The following is a 25,181-nucleotide window of genomic DNA, read 5'->3' on the forward strand; positions in this document are numbered from 1 at the left end:
GCTGTTAATCATGTAGGAAAAATGTATATGGTTGAGGATGAGAGATAATAACCCATAAATTGAGCCACATTTTTTGGTACATAGGGAAAGGAAAACTTGACAAGAATTGAGTAAAAATGCCATTTCAAGGAATCTAAGGGCTGAACTTCTTATTAATGTATAATATTGTATGAAGCAAAATATTTCTTCACTTGAATATGATTTAGAACTGGATTATGTAAATGAAGATGTGTGGAGTTTCATTGCACAATCTCAGGACCATTTTATTTTTCTGTAACAAATTCAGTTTTCTTAGAAATGAAGACATTTAAGTGACTGAGTATTGTCTTAGAAGGCACAGGAGTTGAATCATTGTTGATTATCAAGAATTCCTATGATGGGCATGATAATGAGGTTAAGATTTGATTTTTATTGCTTCAGAAAACATTTATTCAAGGGAGTTATTTGTATGATTATATATAGGCACACCATAGACAGCCCCTCATAAGGAGGATGGTTGACTCAAAATGCACAGCCCCATCATACACAAATAAAACCTGTTTTATTTCCTATGGCAAAAAAACACTGGTATTCATGGGCATACAAAGTATAGTAGTATTTTCCAAGAATCCACGTTCCTACCATTACAAAATTGCTGTAGTATATCTCTAGATTTGGAGTACATTTATTGCTTTGTTGGGTGTAGATACTATATGAACTAGTTGTGCCCAGCAAGCGTGAAATGCCAGACATTTATGTATGTTAGGTTACTCACCATTTGTTGCAAACCAGAGGTCACTGAGTGCATATTGAAGCAGCTAAGGGATGGGTGTGGTAGGTAATGGCCATGGGATAAGCTCCACCATTTTCTGTTTTATAAATTGAAAATGCTGTATAGGTCAATTGTCCCACTGTTTCAGTGACCACCTGTATGTAGGAGTGGGGTTGGTATAATTCAGTTTTAGATGTTTTGGTATTTAGGTTACTCAGTGTCTTCAGAAGGCTACCAGGACCCAGTATAACTGAAATTGACTCTCCAAGATTGGTTAGAGATTTTTAGGTGAACTGTGTAGTTTTACACTTACTATTTACAAAGTGTAACCAAGGCAGTGTTCTGGTCAATGTACTGTTGTATAAAGATACCATACTACTTTATCTTGCTTGTAGCAATGAGTTGTTTATGTGAAATGGACTATTAATTTGTATAATATACCTGGAAGATATACTACTTTTAATGAGATGTGCAAGAGATATATATATAGGTATAGGTTCTATTTCAGTATCATGCAAACACATTTTCCACTCATTTATGAAAGATCTATATTTTCCTATGGAATGGTTACACTAGGTTAGGAGCTATTGGACAATGTAAGTTTCATGTTAAATGTCTGTTTTTGTGCGATTCTGGAATTATATCAATAAGTGTGCATGTGTGTGTGTATACATAAACTAGATGTTGCGAGATACAAAGACAGGTCACTACGAGTGTAGCCCCCCTTCCTGTATAATACAACTAAGTAAATACACACACGTAGGTGTATAAATATGTGGAATAGCTTAGGTGATATAGCCCAACCTCAAACAATACACGAGTTCAAATCTAAATATGATAATTGGAAATCAAATATATAGATTAAGTTAGAACTGTACATGAATTTGAATCTGAGTATGTTAGAAAATTAGAGAGTAGGAGACAGGACCCAGTGAGTGTTGTTCCTTTCCTGTAAACTACAATTCCTCTCCCATTCACCATACATATCGGTAGCGCAAATTATGCCACAGCACGTTAGTAAGGTGGATTGATCCTTCAGAATGTGGGTGATAAGGCAATTCAGTCAAGATATTTGCTTAGAAGGTGGAGTGCTTGTGCATATTCAGAACTGACACCTTTTGAAATATATGCGAATTGCAAGCAGCAGACATTAGTGGCTGTTGGATCTGAAACGGAATTCACTTGATGCAAGGCAAAGCATCATAATGGCCAAAGAAGAAATGTAACTGAAGTACTACCAGACAGAAACGGGTCACATGAAGATTTGTCACCCCAAGAACACCCACATGAAGAATCGTCACACCATGAAATCCCATCTGAAGAACTGTCACCTCAGTATGCTGAATATCAACAGTGGAATAAAGATTGTTAGGTTGAATGAATGTTGTGTTTATAGTCATCAACTTATACAAACGAAGAATCATAAACCCAGGATGGCCCACATGAAGAATTGTCACCCGAGGATAGCTCACATGAAGAATTGTCACCCTGTTGAAGTCTGGGGTGACAATTCTTCATGTGATTCACAGAAACTATATGAAAGCTAATAAGGTTGATATGTGTTTTGGTGTGGAGCGAACAGTACAATATGGTTTTTACAGCAGTTAACTTGGTAATGGCGGACAACAGAAAAGAATTATTAGTGCACTGATAATTGCTCGTCATATGTGGAGTTGAACATTACCCTTACATTGGAATATTAGTGTCGACAACAATTCTGAATGGAAAATTTTAATCTCGCAGATGGCCAATATGTGATCAACAGCGGTAGAGCTATCTTTGTAGAGATTGCAACAGAGATAATTAACCTCTTCAATATGAGTCAAATATTTGTGCACACATAAGCTGCATGACATACAATGATGCATCACAATACGCACATTATAAAATATAAAGTTATAGCTTTTATACTCATTCTCTTTCACCCAGAATGTTTGTAACCCCTGAAAAAGTGATCAAGCCTGAATATGAGGGAAACTCAGCTACAAAATAAATATAATCCGGAAACCGATGCTGGCATCCTCATATACCCACTCATGCCCCATGACACTCACGTAGGTGTCATCTTATTCAAGGGATTAAGAAAATACCAAGGATCCAAGTGGGAGAAACAGAGGAGCATCAGACTTACACTCAATTTGTATGGTCTGCTTGTGATTCACTCAAATTTTGGATTGTATTGTGCCATATAATGCTGCAACAATGATTGATGTCTCCTACAAGTGCAAGAGGGAAGAAAGAGAAAGGGAAGCATGCAGTGCTCCCTTTGTGACAAACTAAAGGTGATGGAGCAAGTAGAAAGAGGTGACAGTATGAAGAAAATTATGGAGAACTTAAACATTGACACTTCTACAATTTCAGACAATGCTATGGAAAATTATTGGCACTTCTGCAATTTCAGACAATGTGATGGAAAATTCTAAGTTACAGAATATTGTGACAGGTGGGAGGGTAATGATGGGAAGAGATGTTAGAAAGTCGGTGTAGAAACTTAAACCAGAACAACTTGATGAAGTGGACATGCAGTTTATTGCTGGGGAAGGAGGGGGGGCATGACAATATTGGTTATTGAAAAATTACATATACCAAGGCTTTTTCCCCCTTACAAGGAAGGTAGCCAAAAAGAAAAAGGCATATACCAAACGCTTTTTTCTCCCTTACAAGGGAGGTAGTCAAAAAACAAAGGCATAAAAACCACTCCGACCCATTCCATCCCTATCACACTACACTCCCCTCCACCCTCTTCCCTCCGTCTTTATCTTGGTGCCAAAAAAAAAAAAAAAATTATTATGTGAATATGTTTTGTGTTTTAAGGGATCCCTCCTGACAATATAAAGAAATTTGTATTTGTGTATTTTACTGTTCATGCTGTTGGGCTCTTATTGGATTTCCATGCCACTTGTTTTCAAATCCCATCAACATAATAAAAAAAAAAAGAATGATCAACTTGCTACTTAAACGTAGCAATTTACCACCTGTGCCATGCAGTGTATTCACACAAAAAACATAATCACACACCCAGGCCACTGAGCAATATTTTTAACCCCCCATGTAATCGGAGTTAAGTGGCAACTGATGCTGAAGGATTTGATGACTTTGCAAAATGTGGCCACTATGGAGCCATTCAGCAAAAAGTGGTATATATGCATTAATTTGTGTACACTGCAAGGAGGGGTGTTTAGGAATATCTAGTAAACACAGGGTCATGCAAGACAAAGGTAACATTATATAGAAATTAGTGAATATGCCAAAAAGAAAGGCATCCTGTATTTGTCAACTTGAGTTTTCATGAGTTGATGGAGCATATTTTTCAATGATAGTGACAGCAGATTGAAGTTGTTAGATCCTTAACTACTTTGGAACATTGACGCCTACATGGACATCATGAGTTGTGAGTCTTGGGTTGTCATACATTTGTTTTTCACGTATAGAGAGAGGGAAAGATATAATTGATCACATGGACACTCTTGATCATGCCCCACCCTCATTTTATGTAGAGAGACAGTTTACCATGAGCAACCTTGATCACGTTTTCTGTGGTTTGTCAAGTGCAACTGGTGAAAGAGAATGAGGAATCTGCATTACCAATGTTAGAAAAACAATGTATGATAAAAGTAGCACATTTTATATTTTGTATGGAAGAACTAGAAGTATATGGCACATATAGTGGTTTCCATGTTTTAGTGTCAGGATTTTGGCCACAGTGACAGAAACTATTCTGATGAGCAGAAATGTGCAAAGGTGTACCCATAATTACAAATGTTCTGAATACAAAACAATGGAAGAAAAAAGTATATGCTGCTCAAATAAAGCCATGTCCACATATGGTGCCAACATGTGACAAACCTAATAAAATGAACCAGCATAGGTAATGCGACTCTTGCCATCAATTAAGTGGATAATAGTTGTATTTACCTGTGTTCCACTGGGTATGCCCATGTAAATTTCCAATATTTGACAGACTTAGTGAAATGCCAGGGATCTTATGTACTGCCCCCTTCTCTCCTCCCTATTTATACTAGTCATGCTGCTCCACCCAATTTCTCCTCGTCTTCTCTATGTTTGCATGAGGAAGTGAGAAGGGAGGATCACCATGTAAATGAAGTGGTTGTGCCTTGCTATGGCTGTGCTGTCTTGTTGCATTGCTTCCAACCTGGGCAGTGAGGGACCGGGGACAGTGATAACTCTTCATCCTCAAGGAACTGAGATAGAGAGGAAACAAATGAATGGTGGATGGGAGTGGGGAGAATGCATGCCTTGGGTGGCTATCTTCTGAATAAGGGAGAAGTAGCATCTTGGTACATAGATCGGGATGCACTGACCCATAGTTCCTTTTCTCTAGGCTGTCTCATATTAGTGCTTATGTGGACACACCGCAAGAATGACTAAATGCTTGATGCCTCGAGTTTGACTGACAAGAAATGTACAGTCCCACATTGGCTTGCAGCAGTCCTTAGGCCTCTCTCATAGATATCAGTAGGAAGAAATGTTGGATTGCTGTGTGTGTTATGTTAATGTAGGATTATTTTTGTGTCACCTGATGAAAATGATAGGAAGAGGGGAGTAATTGCTATTTGTCAATTCTTATGCGAATATATACGTACCAAAGTAGTATCTTTTCATCCTTTTAATGGAAGTGACTAAGTCAGAGCATACACCCATCCAAAATCCATATACTGCCTTGTCCATTGTAGCATATCATATATGGAGAGGCATCTATGTCCACCACACCATGCAGGTCAAAGGCAGTACAGCATTACACCTCTCTGAATAAATGGAGACACTACATTTGAAGTTGTCAGAGAGAGGTATTGGACATGGCTAGGAGACAGTGTGTCAGCCTCTCATGGCTGCAATTCTAGATGGGTGTGAGGAGGTTGACATGTTTTGAGAATGGACAGGTTAGAGATGCTTTTCGCTGCCATCCATCTTGCACCACCACAAGGGGGGTATCTGTCATTGATCTATACATATGAGAACCATGCAGATAACCAACACATGACAAATAGCAAGTGGCCAGTATATCAAAAAGCAGAAACAAAATTTAAGAACAAAAGATATAATTCCATTTTCAAGATGTTGGGAATGACACCTTAAAGTTCAAGTGATCTAGAGAGATAATGATGTTAAGAAATTTGAAATGATAAATAGCATATAGATAATGACATTATGACTGAAAATAATTGGAAAGTAATCAGTGGCCTCCAGAGAAAGATAGCCTTGTTAGGGGGGAATAAACAAAATAGAATATTGGTAGAATTATCTTACACTTTCACATAAGAGAAATTGGGACATCTGATTTACTACTAGTAATGCTGAAGAGTAAATTTCCCTTCAATGATATTATTAGTAGATCAGATGTTCCAGTTTCTCTTACGTGACAGTGTAAGATAATTTGACCAATCTTCTATTTTGTTTATAGATATTATGCCTCGTTCTTTTTGGCTACCCCCCGTGTAAGGGGAAAAAGCCTTTGGTATACGTATGTATTATATTTATGTTAGATTTAAATACTTGGGGAATGAGTGTGGCAGGAAAGGGAGAAGTGGAGGTAGAATTTAGATTGAGAGATTAAAAAGTGTAATGAGAAATATGCATTTGGGAATGGATGATAATAGGAGATTCTATGGAGGGATGATTGTACCGACAGCACTATATGGGACATATGAGAGGGAGAGTTTAAATGTGTTTGAGATGAAATGTCTGAGAAGTATGGTAGGGGTTACCAGGCTGGATAGTGTAAGAAATGAGGAGAGTGGGGTTGGAAAAGGAGTTGGGAGATAGGGTTGATGAAAGAGTATTGGAATGTTTTGGACATATGGAAAAAATAAATGAAGAAAGATTAGTAAGAGAGGTGTGGAAGGCAGAGGTGGGTGTCGTGAACATGAGGGTATGGAGAGGGGGTCAGTGATTACATGAAGTGGCCTAGCTGTAGATGTGCTGTGTCTTGCTGTATTGCTTCTGATCCAGGGCAGTGGGTGAGATGCAGGGATGACCCATCATCCTGGTGGAACCAAAAAAAGAGGGAGGGAGGGGTGGTGAATGGAGTGGGTGCGAATGAAATGGATGGGAGTGGAATTATGCCTTTTGACTTTGGCTACCTCCCTTGTAAGGGGGAAAAAGCCCTTGGTATATGTATGTATTACTAAAGGTTTACTTTATTTAATGTATCATAGAATATTAATGATAAGTAGGAAGAGGTTACTGCCAACTGATGCTGCTTCTGTCCAAATGGACGGCATTGTGTTGTCACCAAGAGATGTTTTAGGCATGAAGATGCATCATGTCCTCTAAAGCTGATCATAGCTTCTAATAGATGAGAAAAGGAAGATAAGTAGATAAATATTGTAAATGGAAACAAATTTTTATACTTGCATAATGTTTACCTAGGAAGGCCACACCCATTAATAGTGAATAAGGCGGTATGTGGCCCATCACACGAATATCATCATACAAATGGAAAAATAGAATACCATGCCAGTACATAGGTTAAGGCTAAAGGATATTGATTTGTTAATGATAATTTTTGCTCCAAGTTTAACTAGCTGGAAAAATGTAGCACTGTAGTGGTCACCAATGGTCTCCTTGGAGCCACTTACAGCTGTCTTCAAGAGGATATATTGGACTGTTGTATTCATAGGGATGGCCCTTGATCTACAAGGAGCTCAGATAAATCAATCAGTTGTTGACCCAAGTTTCACAAAATTGAAAACCTGTAGTCCTGCAGTGGCTGGCAATGGTTCTTGGAACCTTCGACAGATCTCTCTAGGAGAAAATATTTTACTGCTGTTTGTGTTGTATCAATGTGGGACTGTTTCTGTCATTGTGTGAAAATGGTAGGGAGAGGCAAATAGTCACCAGTATATGTCCCCTCCCAACTATATAGAGGAATAAAACCAAACAATAAACTAGACAAGTGGTTGCAGCTTAAAGTTTGATAAACAAAACAATTTATTTTTATAAACACTCCATCACCAGTGGCCATTTTAATAGGGGTGGGAAAACATTCTACAACATTAGTTTTGATACATGAGAATGTGATTAGATCTTACTAAACACATTTGTTTTGTAATTTTAATAACTGTGAAATTAAGTAATGACACTCACCCCTATGAATATTAATGAAAGGTTAAACAGGACATGTGGTTGAACAATATGTGTCGGGTAATTTTGAATTTTAGTGGGAAAGTGTAATATGAAACACTGACCATAGGCAATTTTATTAGAAAAAAACCCACTTAATTTTAAATTAATTTATGCATCACTGGTTTAGGTCAACCAGATATCTCCTGTAGGGGACCCATGGGTCCCAGACAAGTGATAACAGCCTCCAGATTGGAGTGTAAGTCACTCAGAAGAAGTATTATGGTATTGAGGAGGGGCAGTGTATGATGTGATGTTCAATGTCTTCCTTGTGAGCATCTGGGCCAATTTGTTGGTGAATCCATGCCTATTCTGTGTTGGTATTGTTTTAGTATTCAATAGTGATCTGGGTGTAGTCATGCTATAGTGATTTTTACCTTTGTTTATTTTATTTATTTGTTTATTTTTGTGGTATTCATGTCTAGATGCGTTTGATGGTTGATTTTGTGGTTGTAGTTATTTAACCCCTTCCATATAATGATACCTACATAGGCATTATGAGGCACAAGTAGGTTTATATGAGGATACCAGCATTGGCATCTTGAATATGTTTATTTTGTAGTTGTAACGGAGTGACCCCCTTATACCATGAACTGGCTTGATCGTATTTTCTGTGGTTATTAATATTCAGAATGAAAGAAAAGGAGTAATACAGCTGTAACTATATTTTGTAACATGATTATTTTGGTGCATCATTGAATCATTGTACAGTGAGACCTCTCATTAACGGATGTTAATTAGCTGTGTTTGTGGTGTTTTCAGTGTTTTGGAGTGGTTTTTGGGTGGCATAGTGATTGCATGTACTAAACAACAGCACCAAAAACACCGAAAACACAGCAAAAACACCGCAAACACAGCTAATTAACGTCTGTTAATGAGAGGTCTCACTGTGCATAAAACAACTGATGCTGCCCGTGAGAATTTGACTCACATTGAAGAGGTTGCATAGTGTGCTGCTGATGTAGTCCTTTAGTTGGTTGTGTTTGTGTGATGTAATGAAATGGGTGTATGGGATTGAGGGCTCTTGTAGAGAACTATGTACAGAGGTACCTTAGAGGTTGAACAGATTGGATTTATTTATTGATTTATTTTCTCTTCCAAGAAAAAATGTTTAAGAACATTATGTGGACATATTTATTTGTAATTTTTAAGTATTGTAAAATTGAGCAATTGACATCCCTCCCCACCAAGTAGCTTGATAAATGAAGGTATAATGCCATAAACTTTTTGGTAAACAAGATAAATTGTAGCTAGAAAATCTCGAAATATTGGTGTGAATGTAAACAATGTAAATACTTAATTAGTGAATGTTTTCAAAGAACAAATATATAGATTTAATTGTTACACAGGTTTAGATGTATATTGGATCTTGTCTGAGATTTATTTCATTATATGTAGTTTTTCAGTTTTTGTGAGATTGAGTAATTTGCATTTCTTCTGCCATATAAACAAAATATATTAAACAGAGAACTAGGGTAACAGATAGATTGTTTGATTCTCAACATGATAAAAAAGTTTGCTGACATAATTATTAACCTAGAATCTGCTATAGATATGAATCTTTGGAAGAAAAAATGCATCTTGCCCTTGATATAATGGACCCCATCACAATGGATTTTTTACTTGAAAAACAAAATCTAGTACAGTAAGTCCTCATTATACAGTACATATGCGTTCCTGAAAACCTTACCGCAAATTGAAGTTACCGTTTACCGAACCCATTATAACATGTAATAGTAGGATGTGTGTTCCAGCACGTCGAAAGTCGCCCCTACAGACATGAAAATAGTCACATAAGAAAATGTAAAGTACTGTGCAAAAGAAATAAGCAGATAATGTTTTTATTTATTTTTCACTCACCACGTATTCTATCAGATGATGTCCCCGTAGCTAAGGGACAGTAGGGATCTCAGCCCTTACCACCCATTGCTTGCTTTAAATTCAAAGTCTTCCACTCCTATTTCTACTTTCAGTCTTTCAATAATGGACAATGCTTTCTGACAGATTAAATTCAAAGACAGAGCCATATTTTGACCATTCTGGTCGTCGATCCACAATTTGAGCAACCTTTCCATCTTATCCATTATTGGCTCATGATGTTTTGTTAGCAATTTGCTCTGCAGATGCGTTGCATTCTCCCCAGCTTTTTTTATAGCCTCACGATTCTTCAACACCGTCCAGACTGTCGACTGGGCTAGGGCCAAGTTTTGACTTATGGCAGACATACCTTCTCCTTGCTCTTTCCTCTTCAAAATATCTAATTTTACCTCCAATGTCAGACTACTCCTCTTTTGCTTTGCCTTTTCAACTCCAGCAGTGTCTGCAGAACATTTTGTGGCCATTGTGGGTGCATCACTGTGTGTCGTGATAACAATATCCACAAAAAACACACCGTAAGGATTTAACTTGTGTTCAAAGGGAAATGCAGGAAGAGACTGATTGTTGTGGTGGCTGCACAGCATGGTGGTGCTACGGTACAGTATAAACAAAACACGAGCGGATACCGTATCTGTGAATTTTTCTTACCATAAATAGAATCGAGGGTAGTAATTACCAAATACCGTAACTGTGAATTTACCGGATAAAGAATTACCGTATAAGGAGGACTCACTGTATAACATCCCTGATGGTCCAGTAATCCAGATACTATATATACTTGTGCATAATGCAAGTTTTTATGATAATTTTTTTTTACTAAGATATAGGGGGTCGCACTATACACAGGTAATACTTTTGGATGTGTTAGAATTCATGCATTTTTGGTGACTGTAACTTACCCGGTAGGCCTACAGACTCACAATACCAGAAAGTTCCTGTAACCTCTTCAGTATGAGTCAAATGCATGCTCACAGTGTTAGATTGCCCAGTGTATGACAAATTGATGCATCATAATATGTGCGTAACAGCTGTAATTTTATAAGATTTAATAGTTGCAGCTGTCGCTTGTTCTCTTTCATCCTGAACGTTGATAACCACAGGAAACGCAATCAATCCTGTTCACAGATGGTCCAATAATCTAGATACTATTTTAGCATGGAGACAAGAATGGGAAATGGAATTCAATACTAAAAAATGCAAAGTACTGGAAATGGGCAATAGTGGCAAAAGGCCATCCTTAAACTGTTCCTTGGTAAGTGAACATTACAAAAGCAAAAGAGGAGAAGGACTTGAGAATGTTGATAAAAGACAACCTGTCTTGTGACAGACATATCAGCAGGATTGTGGGAGAGACATATGGACTGCTGCAGAAGGTTAAAGTGGCATTCCATTGTATGGATGAAGAGATGAGAAAGCTCCAGGAAACCCTGATACTTTCAAGAGTGCAAAATGTATCAGTAGTATGGTCTTCAAACAGAGTGAAGGTTATAAGCAAGATTGAGAGAATACAAAGGGCAGCAACCAAACTGGTCCCCATCTTGGCTGATAAACCATATGAGGAAAGACTAAAAGCACTGGGTCTACCAACTTTGAAAGAGCAAAGAGAAAAAGGTGACATTATTACAGTGTTCAGGTCAATAAAGGGGATAAATTGTGTTGCTAGAAGAGATCTCCTGATTAAAAATGGGAGGGTTTTTAGAGGATCATGGAAATAAATTAAGAAAGACCACATGTTGAAGGATGTGAATACAGTTTTCCATATATATGTATAAGTATGTGGAATACCCAGTAGCTTAGAAATGTGTTATAGCCCAAGCTCAAACAATACATGAGTTCAAATCTAAATATGATAATTGAAAATCAAAGATATTACAAAGGATTACAAAAGAGGAGCATGCCAACAGGAGACGCTTTGGTCCATAACTAGGTCAGATGCGTAAGAAAAATTATAATAATGATAAATACATATAAATTATAATAATATGAATAATAATAAATGAAATAATTGCATAGGTATAGTTAAATAATCAGGAAACAGGTAAATAGTAGATGATAATAAATTGACAGATAACTAATAATAAATGAAAATCAAGCAAATAATAAACAACAAACAAATGAATAGTATAAAATAAATGGCAGGCATTACAACATCTTGGTTAGGTGTTTATCTAAACGAATCTTAGTTTTGAACTGAACTATGTTTTACTGCCTCTGCAGGAAGTTTGTTCCATTCATTAACTACAAGGTTGGCAAGGTTGTTTCTACCCACTTCCAAATTTAATCTATATCCTAACAGTTTGAGACCATTATTTCTTGTTGGATTCTCATTCAGTGTGAAAATTTTGGTACTTCTGATGTTGTCAATTCTCTTTAGAATCTTAAAGACCTGTATCAAGTCACCTCTGAGCAGGGTTGCGGAGTCGGATGGTATAAGGTCCGACTCTGACTCCAACTCCTAGAATTCCTAGGATGCCGACTCCGACTCCCGACTCCTTAACTCCTTGACCCCTATGTGGAAATCTATTCTGCAGATCCATATACCAGCCTCCCACACCTATTCAGCAAGCATTTTATGAATATTTTTCATGTATATTATTTCTTATGTGAAACATTCATTCGTATGATAAATATACAAATATATACACTCAATCCAGCTTTATATATATATATGCTCATGATCATCTACCAGCTTATGACCACTTTCAAATCTGTCATGGCAGAGTTGCCACTTCAAGCTATAGATTTTCTTTTTCCTTTGTGCCCCCCTCCCCCCCAAAAAGAAAAATCATCTGTTGTCATTTGTCCATTCTCATAAACCTTCTATCACAATATTAGGAAAACAGTGACAAATCATGATGAGGAAAGGTTAATGGAGGATGCCCTACCTAGTACTTACTGCAGAATTAATTTCACCATGTTATCATAAAAACCAGGAATCAGTTCAGGAAAGAGAGAGACAACCTTCCCCTGTGCACACTGTTCATAGCTGCTGCTGTTGTTCCTCCCCTTTTCAGTCATCACCAAATGCTGTGACATATGCTCTAATGTCATTCCTATCTGGCCTCTGAGACTGGTCAAAGTTTATCTCTGGGCATTATCCCAGCATGACATAGCTCCTACAAAACAGTAAACCACACAAAAACACTTCCATTGACTTTTACATACATGAAGACGTACGTGCATAGTGCATACGTAGTGGATATTTACTATTGTCTACACTGTCATGTATGTGTGTACATGATGGAGTTCTAGATGTTAACATAATTTGAATTAATTAGACTGTCAACAAAGGTAAAGTAGCTAGTTTAAATTATTTAAAGATAAAAATCATCTCTGTCACTTAACAGTTGACAAATTATTCAGGAATTTGAATTAATGATTATATTTATTGAATATTTATTAAGAATAGAAATACATTCCACTGGCTATAACTCCCATGTATAGAATGAATGAAACATTAATACAAATTATATTCTGGAAACTTCTATAAATGGTATATATCCTGTAACTAGCTATAAAACTATTCTATACTGGATGGTTATTAAATTTTCTCAACACAAAACATCAAATTTTTTAGATTTTTTAAACTTGGAATAATGAGACCTACTGCTTTCTATTTGCACAATAGCAAAAAATTATTTCACATACAAAAACTATTAAATTGTGCTACTGGTAAAACCAAACAGGGAAACCATGTTAAAAAGATAATTTTATTGGACTTAAGGAGTCGGAGTCGGATAAAATTTCCGACTCCGACTCATAATACTCTTGGAAATCCGACTCCGCAACCCTGCCTCTGAGTCTACATTTTTTTAGGGGAAACAGATTAATGCGTTTTAGTCAATTTTAGTATGATTTATTTTTTATATTTGGAATCAGTTTTGTGGCTCACCGTTGTACTTTTTCCAATCGGTTAGTGTCTTTAACAAGATTTGGTGACTATATGGAAACAGCATATTCCAAATGTGGACAAACTAACAATTTATATAGCTTGTTAATGAGAGATGAACTTTTGAATTCAAAAGATTGTGCAATCAGTCCTAGAATCTTGTTTGCTTTCTCAGAGACTGAAATACACTGCTTAGATGATTTGAGATTGTAACTGATAATTATGCTAAGATCCTTTTCGCTATCCACTATAGACTAAGTTGGAACAGTATATGATGCTGATGCCGACATCCACATATATCCACTTGCGCCTCATGATACTGATGTTGGCGCCATCGTATGGTAGCTGGGTTAACCTGCATCCTATGTCCTACATTCTTCCTTTCTGTTGCTACATGAATTTCAGGACTTTATTCACTATGTATACCACTTAAAATCTACAAAAACCTTATGTTAATGGAGACTTTTTCCAATCTGCATGCATGCACTTTCATTTGCACATATTTACATCGCTGAGATATTGCTTTCCCAATAGCGTCCCATTTTTGTCTGATATGTACCTATAACATATTGTATAATAGTTTCGTGGTCCTTAGTCTTCCTCTAATTATTAATAGTTATTTTGATTGATTATATTTTCCACATTGTAAAAAAAAGCATATATGTACTGCAAATCCTGACAAAAGGGCTGTCATTAGAAAGGCAATACTTCAATGATGTAAACATTTGTGAACAAAGATGCATACAAATTTGAGGTGGGGAAAAACTCTTAAATTCCTCATTTACCTAAAGTATTTGCTGATTTTAAGTAGAATATATAGTAGATGAGGTCTTGCTTCTCATGAAGCAACAAAAGGAAAGAAACTTAGGCTATGCAGGAGACAGGTCCATGGTAAAGGAGCAAGTATATTCGGGCATGAATTTAAGAAAAAAATGTGGTATCTAAATCTTCGTTTGTATTAGATGTTTTAAGTACTTTTTCTGACCAATTTGGGGTATCTTTGTACGAAAAAGAATGAAAGCAATTTATTTACTATAAAGTAGGTCCAGAATGATGCCCAGCACTGCAATATTTGATGAGTAGGCCTACTAATAATGTTCAAAAGCTGGGGTCACATTATTCATGAAGTATATATATAAAAAAAAATTATCACTAAATTTGGGGGGTCACTCTATACATGAGGTATGCTTATACATGAGTATATACAGTACTGGGTAATCTGTCAGGGCTCTTACCATACCTGTTAGTCCGTATGATAGTGTAGTGGTATGCTCTTCCTTTGCTTCCATCGCTATGGGTCATCCTTGGTAGGTTCCTAGGGAAGTAGAATTCATCGAAAGAATGTACATTTTAATTTCTTTGTGAACATCCACTTCGATTTGCCATTCAAGGTCACCTTTTTCATTGATTATTTTACAAATAGGGTCAGCATTCAGAAAGCAACCTACTTACTGTAGTGGTACAGTTTATAATGAAATTTGTCTCACGATAAATGAAGTTAATTTTACTTAATCAAATTTCATGGAGTAATGCAACTTGAATTTTCCCATCCCATTGTTGTTTTTGACCACATCAACCTCTCTGACACTTCCATCCATTCAACCATGTACAGTACTTACACATCATGTCGGTTCACAACAATGTCACTCCTTCCTACCCTTACCATCTTGCCATTCCTGACACCATGCCTACCACACTGTACCCACTTTTCCCAGTTTTGTTTTAATTATTGCTAATATATCCATTTTTCTTCTCACAAGCATATTATCAATTTCCCCTTTTGCACACTGAAGAACTGAATTACTAGAGTTCTAGTTGGAGTCCTCCAAGACCCTTGTATATCTTGAATCATTGCATGAGAAAAATAGAGAGAGGAGGTCCCTAGTCCCTGCACTCCATCCTATTGAGTTGACTTTTGTGACATATGGGACATGTTGGTGGCATTCTTCACCCCCAGTTCCACTAAAATATAAATGATAAGTTATAATGGCAACATTGCCCATGTTTTGTAAGCAAAACAGGTTTGATCAATATTACCATTAGTATCACTGGAAAAGGCTTATGATAGGGTAGACAGGAAGGCACTGTGGGAGGTTATGCAGATATACGGGATAGGACGAAAGCTTCTGGGAGCTGTCAAGAGTTTTTATGAGAATAGTAGAGCTTGTGCCAGGATTGGAAATGGAGAGAGTGAGTGGTTCGAGGTAAAGGTGGGACTTCGTCAAGGATGCGTTATGTCGCCCTGGCTGTTCAACTTATACATGGATGGGGTGGTGCGAGAGGTAAATGCAAGGGATTGGAGACTACAAAGGATTACAAAGGCGGAGTATGCTGACAGGAGACCTTTTGGTCCATAACTAGGTCAGATGCGAAAAAAAATACAAATGATAAAAAAAATTGATAAAAAAAAAATTGTAATAATAATAATAAATAAAATAAATAATACATAGGTATAGTTAAATGATAAACAAACAGGTAAATAGTAAATAATAATTAACTGACAAATAAATAATAAATGGAAATCAAGCAAATATTCAATAAACAAATAATCAAATAATACATAATAAATGGCAGTCATTACAGCATCTTGCTTAAATGTTTACCTAAACAAATCTTAAAGCTTCGAACTGAATTACACTGCACTGCCTCTGTAGGACATTTATTCCATTCATTAACTACATGGTTGGCAAAGTTGTTTCTACCCACTTCCAAATCAAATCTATTTCCTGACATTTTGAGACCATCATTTCTCGTCGAATTCTCATTCAGTGTAAGAATTTTATCACTTTTGATGTCAATCCCCTTTAGAATCTTAAATCCCTGTATCAAGTCCCCTCCGAGTCTACTCTTTTTTAAGGAAAAAGATTCATATGTGAATCAAAAAGCATAAGTACACGTGGGAGAGGGTTGTGGAGGGAAGGGTGGTAGATAAAGCATTAATGGATTATGTAGTGGTAAATAGGATTATGATAGGAAGAGTTAAGGATGTACATGTGCTAAGGGGAGAGGGTGGAGAAAAGTAGGAGGTGAGCCAGCTGTTGTTTGCGGATGACACTGCGCTTGTGGCAGGATCGGAGGAGGGATTGAGGAAGTTGGTGGCAGAGTTTGGGAGAGTATGTGATAGAAGAAAGCTGAAGATAAATGTGGGTAAAAGTAAGGTGATGAGATGTACAAGGGGTGAAAGTGGCAGTAGACTGGAAGTGAGCATTAAGGGAGAGCGACTGGAGGAAGTGGATAGTTTTAGATACTTGGGTGCAAATGTGGCAGGGAAAGGTGGAGTGAAAGTGGAGGTAGAATGTAGATTGAGAGAAGCGAGTAAATGCCTTGGTGGATTAAAGAGTGTAATGAGGAATAGACATTTGGGAATGGATGCTAAGAGGAGACTGTATGAAGGAGTGATTATGCCAACAGCACTGTATGGGGCAGAAACATGGAACATAAGAGAAGAAGAGAGAAGGAGTTTGAATGTGTTTGAGATGAGGTGTCTGAGAAGTATGATGGGGGTTACTAGGCTAGATAGAGTGAGAAATGAGGAGGTGAGGAGGAGAACAGGGGTGGAAAAGGAGCTGGGAGATAGGGTTGATGAAAGAATATTAGGATGGTTTGGACACGTGGAAAGAATGAGTGAAGAAAGACTAGTAAAAGAGGTGTGGAAGGCAGATGTGGAGGGAGTGAACATGAGGGGGCGTCCTAGGATGAGGTGGATGGATGGGGTGAAGGGGGCTTTGGGGAAGAGGGGAATGTCTGTTGAGGAAGGACGGGAGAGGACAGAAGACAGGGGTGAATGGAGAATGGTTGTATATGGATGATGTTGTGATAGCATGAGGTGGAATGGGGGGGTGAGGTAGTATGTGTGAGCAAAATTTGACGCAGCCTGAAGGGATTTCTCCCCGTCCTCTCATTTTATGTAATGGGGGGACGGAGAGGGGAGGTAGCTGATTTAATGAAGCGGCCTTGCTGTGGATGTGCTGTGTCTTGCGACACTGCTTCTGACCCAGGGCAGTGGACAAGGTGCAGGGGTGACCCGTCATTCAGGAGGTGCTAAGATAAGAGGGAAGGTGGAGGGGTGTGGAGTGTATTCAGGGGTGGAATGGGTGGGAGTGATTTTGTGCCTTTTTCTTTTTGGCTACCCCCCTTGTAAGGGGGAAAAAGCCTTGGTATATGTATGTATGTATGTATCACTGCTAAAATGGCAGTACAGTACTACCTCTCATTAACGGACTAAAAGGGGGGTAACGGTGTCCGTTGATTTGGAGTGGTCTTTGGGTGGCATAGTGATTGCACAGCACTAAACAGCAGCACCAAAAAACACTGAAAACACCGCAAATACAGCTAATTAACGTCCTTTAATGAGAGGTCAATCTGTATTTCAGTCACTGTAGTTTTCTTAGTCATTTGGATAGGTTAAAATGGGTATTGACATAAATTGGCTGGGATGTACAAAATACTGCCATACTGATGATGATACTAATTGGGTTCATGTTTACAAATGTAGATAGAGAAATATGAAAAGGTGTGATGCAGTGCCTGACATGTACTTCCTTGGCTCTTTGCCAAAATTCTTTTATGCATTTCCACTTATAGATTATGAACTGTAGAATCGGGTTTACCATACTAAATATAGCCTAGCTGGTAATGATTTTAAGTAAATGGACATCTATGATTTGTTAGGAGTAGCCATAATTACTTAAAATCCTGTAGTAATATCCCTAGGATCAGCACTGACAGAATGTACTTTAGATCTCTTATGATATGCCTCATATCCAGAAAGCCTCGGAGGAACACATGGAGAAAGTACGGTATACAATTAAAAGCTTTCATTGGCTCTATCAGTACATTCAGAGCCATGAAAAATAATGTGTGGATATTATAGTATATTTATAAGTGACAACTCATCCTTTGGATCCCATACAAGTGTGTAGGTGGCACACATCATTGACTGGCTTGAACGTACAGCCTGCCTATACAGTACTATGGACTTGGTGGTTAAATGTTTTTATTTTGATAGGTCATGTGTCTTGAATAAGCAGCTAACAAGTATGTTTTGCCCTTAGGTGGCATGAATTACCTTATGTAATGAAAGTTCTAGCCAGTCAGATATGTTACAGTAGTTCCTTTAATGATTTCTTAAAATATGTGGTATGATTCTGATATTTAAACTTGTCTCGTTTTTTGGATGTCTTGGATGTATATTTTCAGCTGGAAACCACATCCTCTTAATAGAGAAAACTAAATATCAACAAAATACTCTGTTGAGATCCATCACTACATTACATAGTACTTCATTCAGCACTCCAGTATCTTTTTGGGAAGATCTCTACAGAACAGAGGATCTTTCTTGGTTTTAGAAAAATCATGTGGAGTACCTTTCCTCCTCCTTACTCACTCACCCTCTCCCCTTTCATCATTTGCAGGACTTGAGTGACACCACTATTGGAGACCAGTCACCACTCAAAGAATAATGCTTATCACTTTTAACTTCTGCTGTTACTATTTTCTGCAACCCTCCTTGAATATTCTGTACTACCTCCTCCCCATTCATCCTCTCCTCTCCTTGCCTCCTCCTTTCCCTCCACACCACCTCCTTTCCCTTCTTCCCATTTTTCTCACCCTCCTACTCCCTTCCTCCTTCTCCTTTCCCTCCTTTCAACTTGGTCAGTTAATGCCTGGTATAGAGAGGTCTGCACACAGCTGAGTGAAATAGCTTAGTCTGTGTGCTCCATGGAGTCCGTTTAGGGTGTGGCCTTTGTTGTGGTTTACCAATAACCATTCTGCTGAATCAACCTAAGTACATGCTTCTCTCTTTCTTATTTCCCATCTTTGTGTTATTTTATATTGTTTGTTTATATTCTTTATATAGGAAAGGAAGCTGCATATATGTCCAGTGAGTATAAATTTTTAGAATTATGTCAATGATTTGAAAATTCTCTGACATGTGGCATTGCTTTTCCCTCATGTTGCCATACAGAGATGTCATAGGTGAGACAGGAGGGATGGGGGTGGGTAGTGTGACAGTGATGACCAAATAATTGGTGGTCATATTGACAATGTTGCACTTGGGAATTCCCACTTCTTCCCCACCATGAATAGATTCTTTGTAGTGCACAGACTAATTGGATATGGAGGGCATCAAGAGTTAGTTCCTTACTCCATAAACTTAAAAAGAGAAAGGTTGGACTGTTTACTTCACCAAATGGAAAACATATGAAGCAAATTGAAGGATCAACCCCCCTTTGTTATGATGATGATGCCCATTGGGGATGTTTTCAGTTATGCCATATATGTTCTACTGAAGGCACAATGTCATATTGATAGTGTTGAGGGCTAGGATTAACTCTTTGCTGTGGTAATGCCATTTAGATTTTGTTGTGACTAGCCAAATGATTGTTGCTCGTATGAGGGCAGAACTATAATAGGCTAACTCCATTGAGTGATTTCTTGTTAGATCCTCTTATCCACCACATTACCTTCAAGACAAATAACTCCCTGCAATCTGCAAACCTCTCTCCAGCTTGTTGTCATGCATTTGCTAATTGTTTTATACCTTCTCCACTTCCTTCATCCTATGCCAGTTTTTGCCTCTTCTGTTATCTTTCTTATTTACCAAATGATTTCCAACACAATTTCCTCACTTTCTCTTAGGGCTTTCTTTTATATTCCCTCATGTTACCTATGACCCTCCCCACCTTGGTTAGCATTGCTGTTATATCTCTGCACTTGTACATAGTAATTATCTCCCTCAGTGTTCTGTCAACTATTAATGTTTTTCCATCATCCTGTGTATGAGAATCCATACAAACATGGAACCATTTTGTGATCACTGTCTTGTAAACTTTACTCCATCTTTTTAAACCATGATTTTTGTGGAGATTTGCAGTAATGCACCAGGAACTATTTCTTTTTTTTTACTGATTTTCTTGTTCACCTAGTGTCAATTGCTTAGTCATTTTAGGTGCCCAACCCTGTTTAGGGTTATTTTGAAGTGGCAGTTCTGTAAAATGCTCATCAGAATCATTTTCCTGATGTTACCTTTGCAAAATGTAATTTCCTTATTCCTGTTCATATGTAAAAGTGTGCTATGGTTATTCACCTGTATACATGTAGCTAAGGGTATTCAACTTCTTTAATTCATTAACTACCTAGGACAGCCTGAGTCTCCAGTGTACATTTTCAAACTTAAAATTTAGCTAGAATAATAGGCTCAAAATATGGTATTTTCACTGCCACCAGCTGTGACGTTAATGTGTCTTTTGGGTTACATAAAATAAAAAAGAAAGATTCGAAGGGATAAGATGATGAGGTAGCAACTCTTGGGGTGACACAGAACCAGTTAAAAAAAATCTTGGCAAAGAATTATCAGTGCATTGGGAATTAAAAAATTTGACAATGGTATGTGCTGACTACGTACAATTGATTTAGAGGCAAAATCATGCTTCAAGTCAATGCAGTACTGACTATGACATTGTCCCTGTACAGTTCCCTATGCTGGTTCTTTTATGTTTTTTGTAATACTAAGAATAGTTGGTAAGTGCAGAGGAGGAATATGTTGTCATGCAATGATATACCGAGGAAGGAAGCTCTATTTTGGATCACTAATTATCATTAGCTATCTCCCCCCCCCCTTTTTTTATGTGTGCCATTCATTATGGCACCAAAGAAAAAGAAAGCAGTTACCATGGAAGGTTCTTTAGGCTGGTTCTGTCCTATGCCAAAGATTGGTTTCCAACATTGTGTAGGAATAGAACCCCTTCGTAACTCAGGGACCCCCTTTGTTCATATCATATTAACAACTTTTGGTGAAATAAACGTTCATCAATAACCTAAGTTGCCCCCTCTGTGTGTATAGTAGTATATGTGTAAATACAACAAAATAAACCAGTACACTGAATTAATCAGATGAAACATACACAAAAAAGTTATCATTTCCAGAATAAACATAAAAGATGTACCCAACTCAGGTTTCTACAAATGATGCAGATAATAACTGCTTTACAGCCAAAACTTTTAAAAGCCTAGGATGACATTTGGATCCAAATTTTATTTTGCGCACAAGAAATCACTCACGTGTTTCACCTTAAAACAACAAGGGAGTCTCCATCCTGGGGACAACTTTCCATTTTTCCAAGCACTGTCCTAGCTCTGGATTAAAAAAGTCAATTTGTTGATCTTAGGTTCAAAATGGTAGCTTCTTCATGTTCTACTGTTCTTCCATATCTTTCAATCTCATAGTTGCCATGTGGAAACCATTATGAAATTTGAATATCCCCCAATTCATAGTGGCAATGTCCAAGTTTTAATTACTTTTATAAGTATTTACTTTTCATTTCAATTTATACTATCTGGCTGATGTGCATCAGCCTACCCATGTTTACATGTAAATGCAACCACTTTGATGTTGTGTTGCCTTATAATGTTTGCCAGTCTTTCATTGCTAATTTTATGTTATTATATTGTACAATGAATATATTTGTTTTTTATGGTTATACAAGTTATACAATATTTTTTACTACTATTGTGTATTGGGTTTTTATATTGTACATGTATACAGTACTGTTACTCAGTATATGCCTACCAATGTTTACTGTACATACAAATGCTACCACTTTGATAAAAAATATCAGATTGCCTTGTAATTTTTGCCAGTATTTCAGTGTTAATCATAAATAATTAAACCATACAATTCATATGTTTATATGTTTCATATAGTTATAAAGTTATGCAATTTTCTTTAATTTACTATCATGGGTCATGGATATTGTATACGCAATAGAAACACTGGAAATATGTGTTCTAAAAATGCATGTTATTCACTTCCAAGTGGAAATGTATGCATTGCATTGTATATGTTTATAGTTGCATTATGCAGCTAGCCAATACGAAGTTTGATAATACTGTCCATAGTAACAATTGTTATCTTGAGTTTCACTGACCAGCCCATACTGGCTGGCAAGAGTCTCCAGGACCTCCCATAGCTCTTTGGAAAAACATTGGTATTGGTGTGGGAATGGCTAACTTCTGTTGAAAAAATGCCTTAAGATTGTAGTCCTCACTTTTGATATGTACATGTCCTTCAACCCTCACATCAAAGGCCTAACATTAATATTAACAAGAAACAAAACAAGATCAGAAGTAAGCACAGATTTTGAAACAATAATCACAGTAAACAAAGTGCTCATGGGATTCACACTCGGTACACCATCACAACAGAGTTCCCTACAACCAAGAACACAGGACTCCCTATAAACTACACAAAACAAAGCATTAAATAATGACTGGATGCTCTAGAACCACACAAATTGAACTTTGTACTCAGAAACCAAAATCCTCCCCAAAGAGCAGCACAGTTCTGTGCAGGAGCTGTCAATCCCATCCATCTCTCCCACCACATAACACAAGCACAACCAACTGAATGCAACAACAAAAACTTAATAAACAACATACTGCTCAGACATGTAAAACAATCTATTACCTGCACCTTGCAACACCTCCACACAAAAATATATATATTCAGATCACAAGAGAAACACTTTAAGGGTGATCTCTAAGCTCCATGTTACACCTGATTTCCCCAGATGTCAGTCCTAGAGAGAAATTCCTCCTACATTAAACAAGAACCACATGGGTATGAGTGCATTCAGGCCACTGCCCAGCATTGAAACATTACCAATACAGAATAGGACTGGCCACAGAATCAAATTGCCCCAGAGGCAATTACAACACACAAGACCCAGAACAGCTCATCCACACCCTACTGTGGCCTGACCCAGACAACACAACATCTTTTCCTTGAATGACTTTTGGGTCCATCTAGTGGCCATTGCTAATTACCCAGGAGACATAAGTATCTTGAAAGAGGGACCTGGGGCAAGCAGTTGACTGATTAAATTGACATAGTTATGGGACAGTTTCTGTGTCACCAGCTAGTTGTGGGAAGAGGAAAATGGTTATCAGTTGTCAGCTTCCCTTTCATGAAAGGTGGAGGAAATGTACTCAGAGTTGATAGATCAGGGATCTGGTTTGGAGACCATCCTTGGGGCTTTACTTCCAGATAGAGGTGGGGGGATTGGTGGGTTTTGAAGATGGGTAGCATAGAGATGATTCTTTGGTGCGTCTTACAGGACCACCTTATGCAAACCCTGTAGTGGGTCCCATTTTGATTTTATGTATATATAAAAGGGAGTTGGGAGATAGGGTTGATGAAAGAGTATTGGGATGGTTTGGACACATGGAAAGAATGGTGAAGAAAGATTATTAAAAAGAGGTGGAAGGAGTGAACATGAGGGGGCAACCTAGGATGAGATGGATGGATGGGGTAAAAGGGGCATTGGGAAAGAGGGAATGTGTTGAGGAAGGATGGGAGAAGACAGAAGATAGGGGTGGATGGAGAATGTTTGTGTATAGATAATGCTGTGATGCATGAGGGGGAGTGGGTGGGGGGTGGAGGGGTGAGGGAGTATGTATGAGAAATAAAATTGACATAGCCCGAAGGGATTTCTCCCTGTCTTCTCTTTTTCTACATGAGCGGATGGAGACGGGGGGGTCGCTGAATTAATGAAGCGGCCTTGCTGTGGATGTGCTGTGTCTTGTGACACTGCTTCTGACTCAGGGCAGAGGACAAGATGCAGGGGTGACCCATCATCCAGGAGGTGCCAAGATAAGAGGGAAGTGGGTACAGGGGAATGGAGTATGTAGGGGATGGAATGCAGGGCTGTGGAGTCGGAGTCGGAAGCAATTACGTTGTCACTGGAGTCGGAGTCAGTAAAGACTCCGACTCCAGTTGAATTTACACTTTATAAGGCCTTCGTTTAGTCTGTAGAGTTATGCAGTGCACACTCCTTATAAGTAGATTATAAAAAAAAAAAAAAAATTATAAAATGTAATAAATCTCGACTTATCTTCGTGGTCATTCCACTAAACCCCCAAAATGTCCTTGTGCAACATTAACTTTCAACTTTATAAATAGACCGATAAACATCCAAAGTATTACTTGAATAAATTAAGTAAACACTCCATTTTACGCCTTCTGTTGACACAGTCACGGGAGCTGTAATATTCCTGTCAAGTTCCATATGCATCGTTTCCGTCACTCCATCAGTTTGGTGGTTTCTCCCACTGCTGTATTGCCAAACAGTAGGATAATTAAGATGTCAACTGTAGACTCACGCAATAATACTATCCCTTCTCTCCTTTCCCCCTTTTTTTTTTTTTTTTTATTTTTTATTTTTATTATTTTTTTTTCTTTTTAACGTTGAATTATTAAAATAAGGATATTTAAAGTTGAAAAAAAGTTTCATGTTTCAAACATGTTCAGCTGTATCTTATATTGTACTCGTATCGATAAGATTGGTTCCAGAACCAGAGTAATGTCCATCGCAATAATTGCATAGCAGTACCAGTATGTAGTTAAACTAAGAGGAGGGATTGAGGAAGTTAGTGACAGAGTTTGGGCAGGTGTGTGAAAGAAGGAAGATGAAGATAAATGTGGGCAAAAGTAAGGTGATGAGATGTACAAGGGGTGGA

General features: G+C 37.7%; 1 protein-coding gene across 4 annotated transcripts in view; it reads left to right on the forward strand.

The window, feature by feature from the left end:
- The window catches only part of gish (casein kinase I gish), a 156,739-nt gene that overhangs the window by 1,089 nt on the left and 130,469 nt on the right, over nt 1-25,181 (forward strand). The gene's annotated exons all lie outside the window — the stretch shown is intronic.

The sequence above is a fragment of the Oratosquilla oratoria genome, chromosome 37 (assembly GCF_046742065.1).
Source record: "Oratosquilla oratoria isolate Oo_2021 chromosome 37, ASM4674206v1, whole genome shotgun sequence".
Classification (NCBI taxonomy): domain Eukaryota; kingdom Metazoa; phylum Arthropoda; class Malacostraca; order Stomatopoda; family Squillidae; genus Oratosquilla; species Oratosquilla oratoria.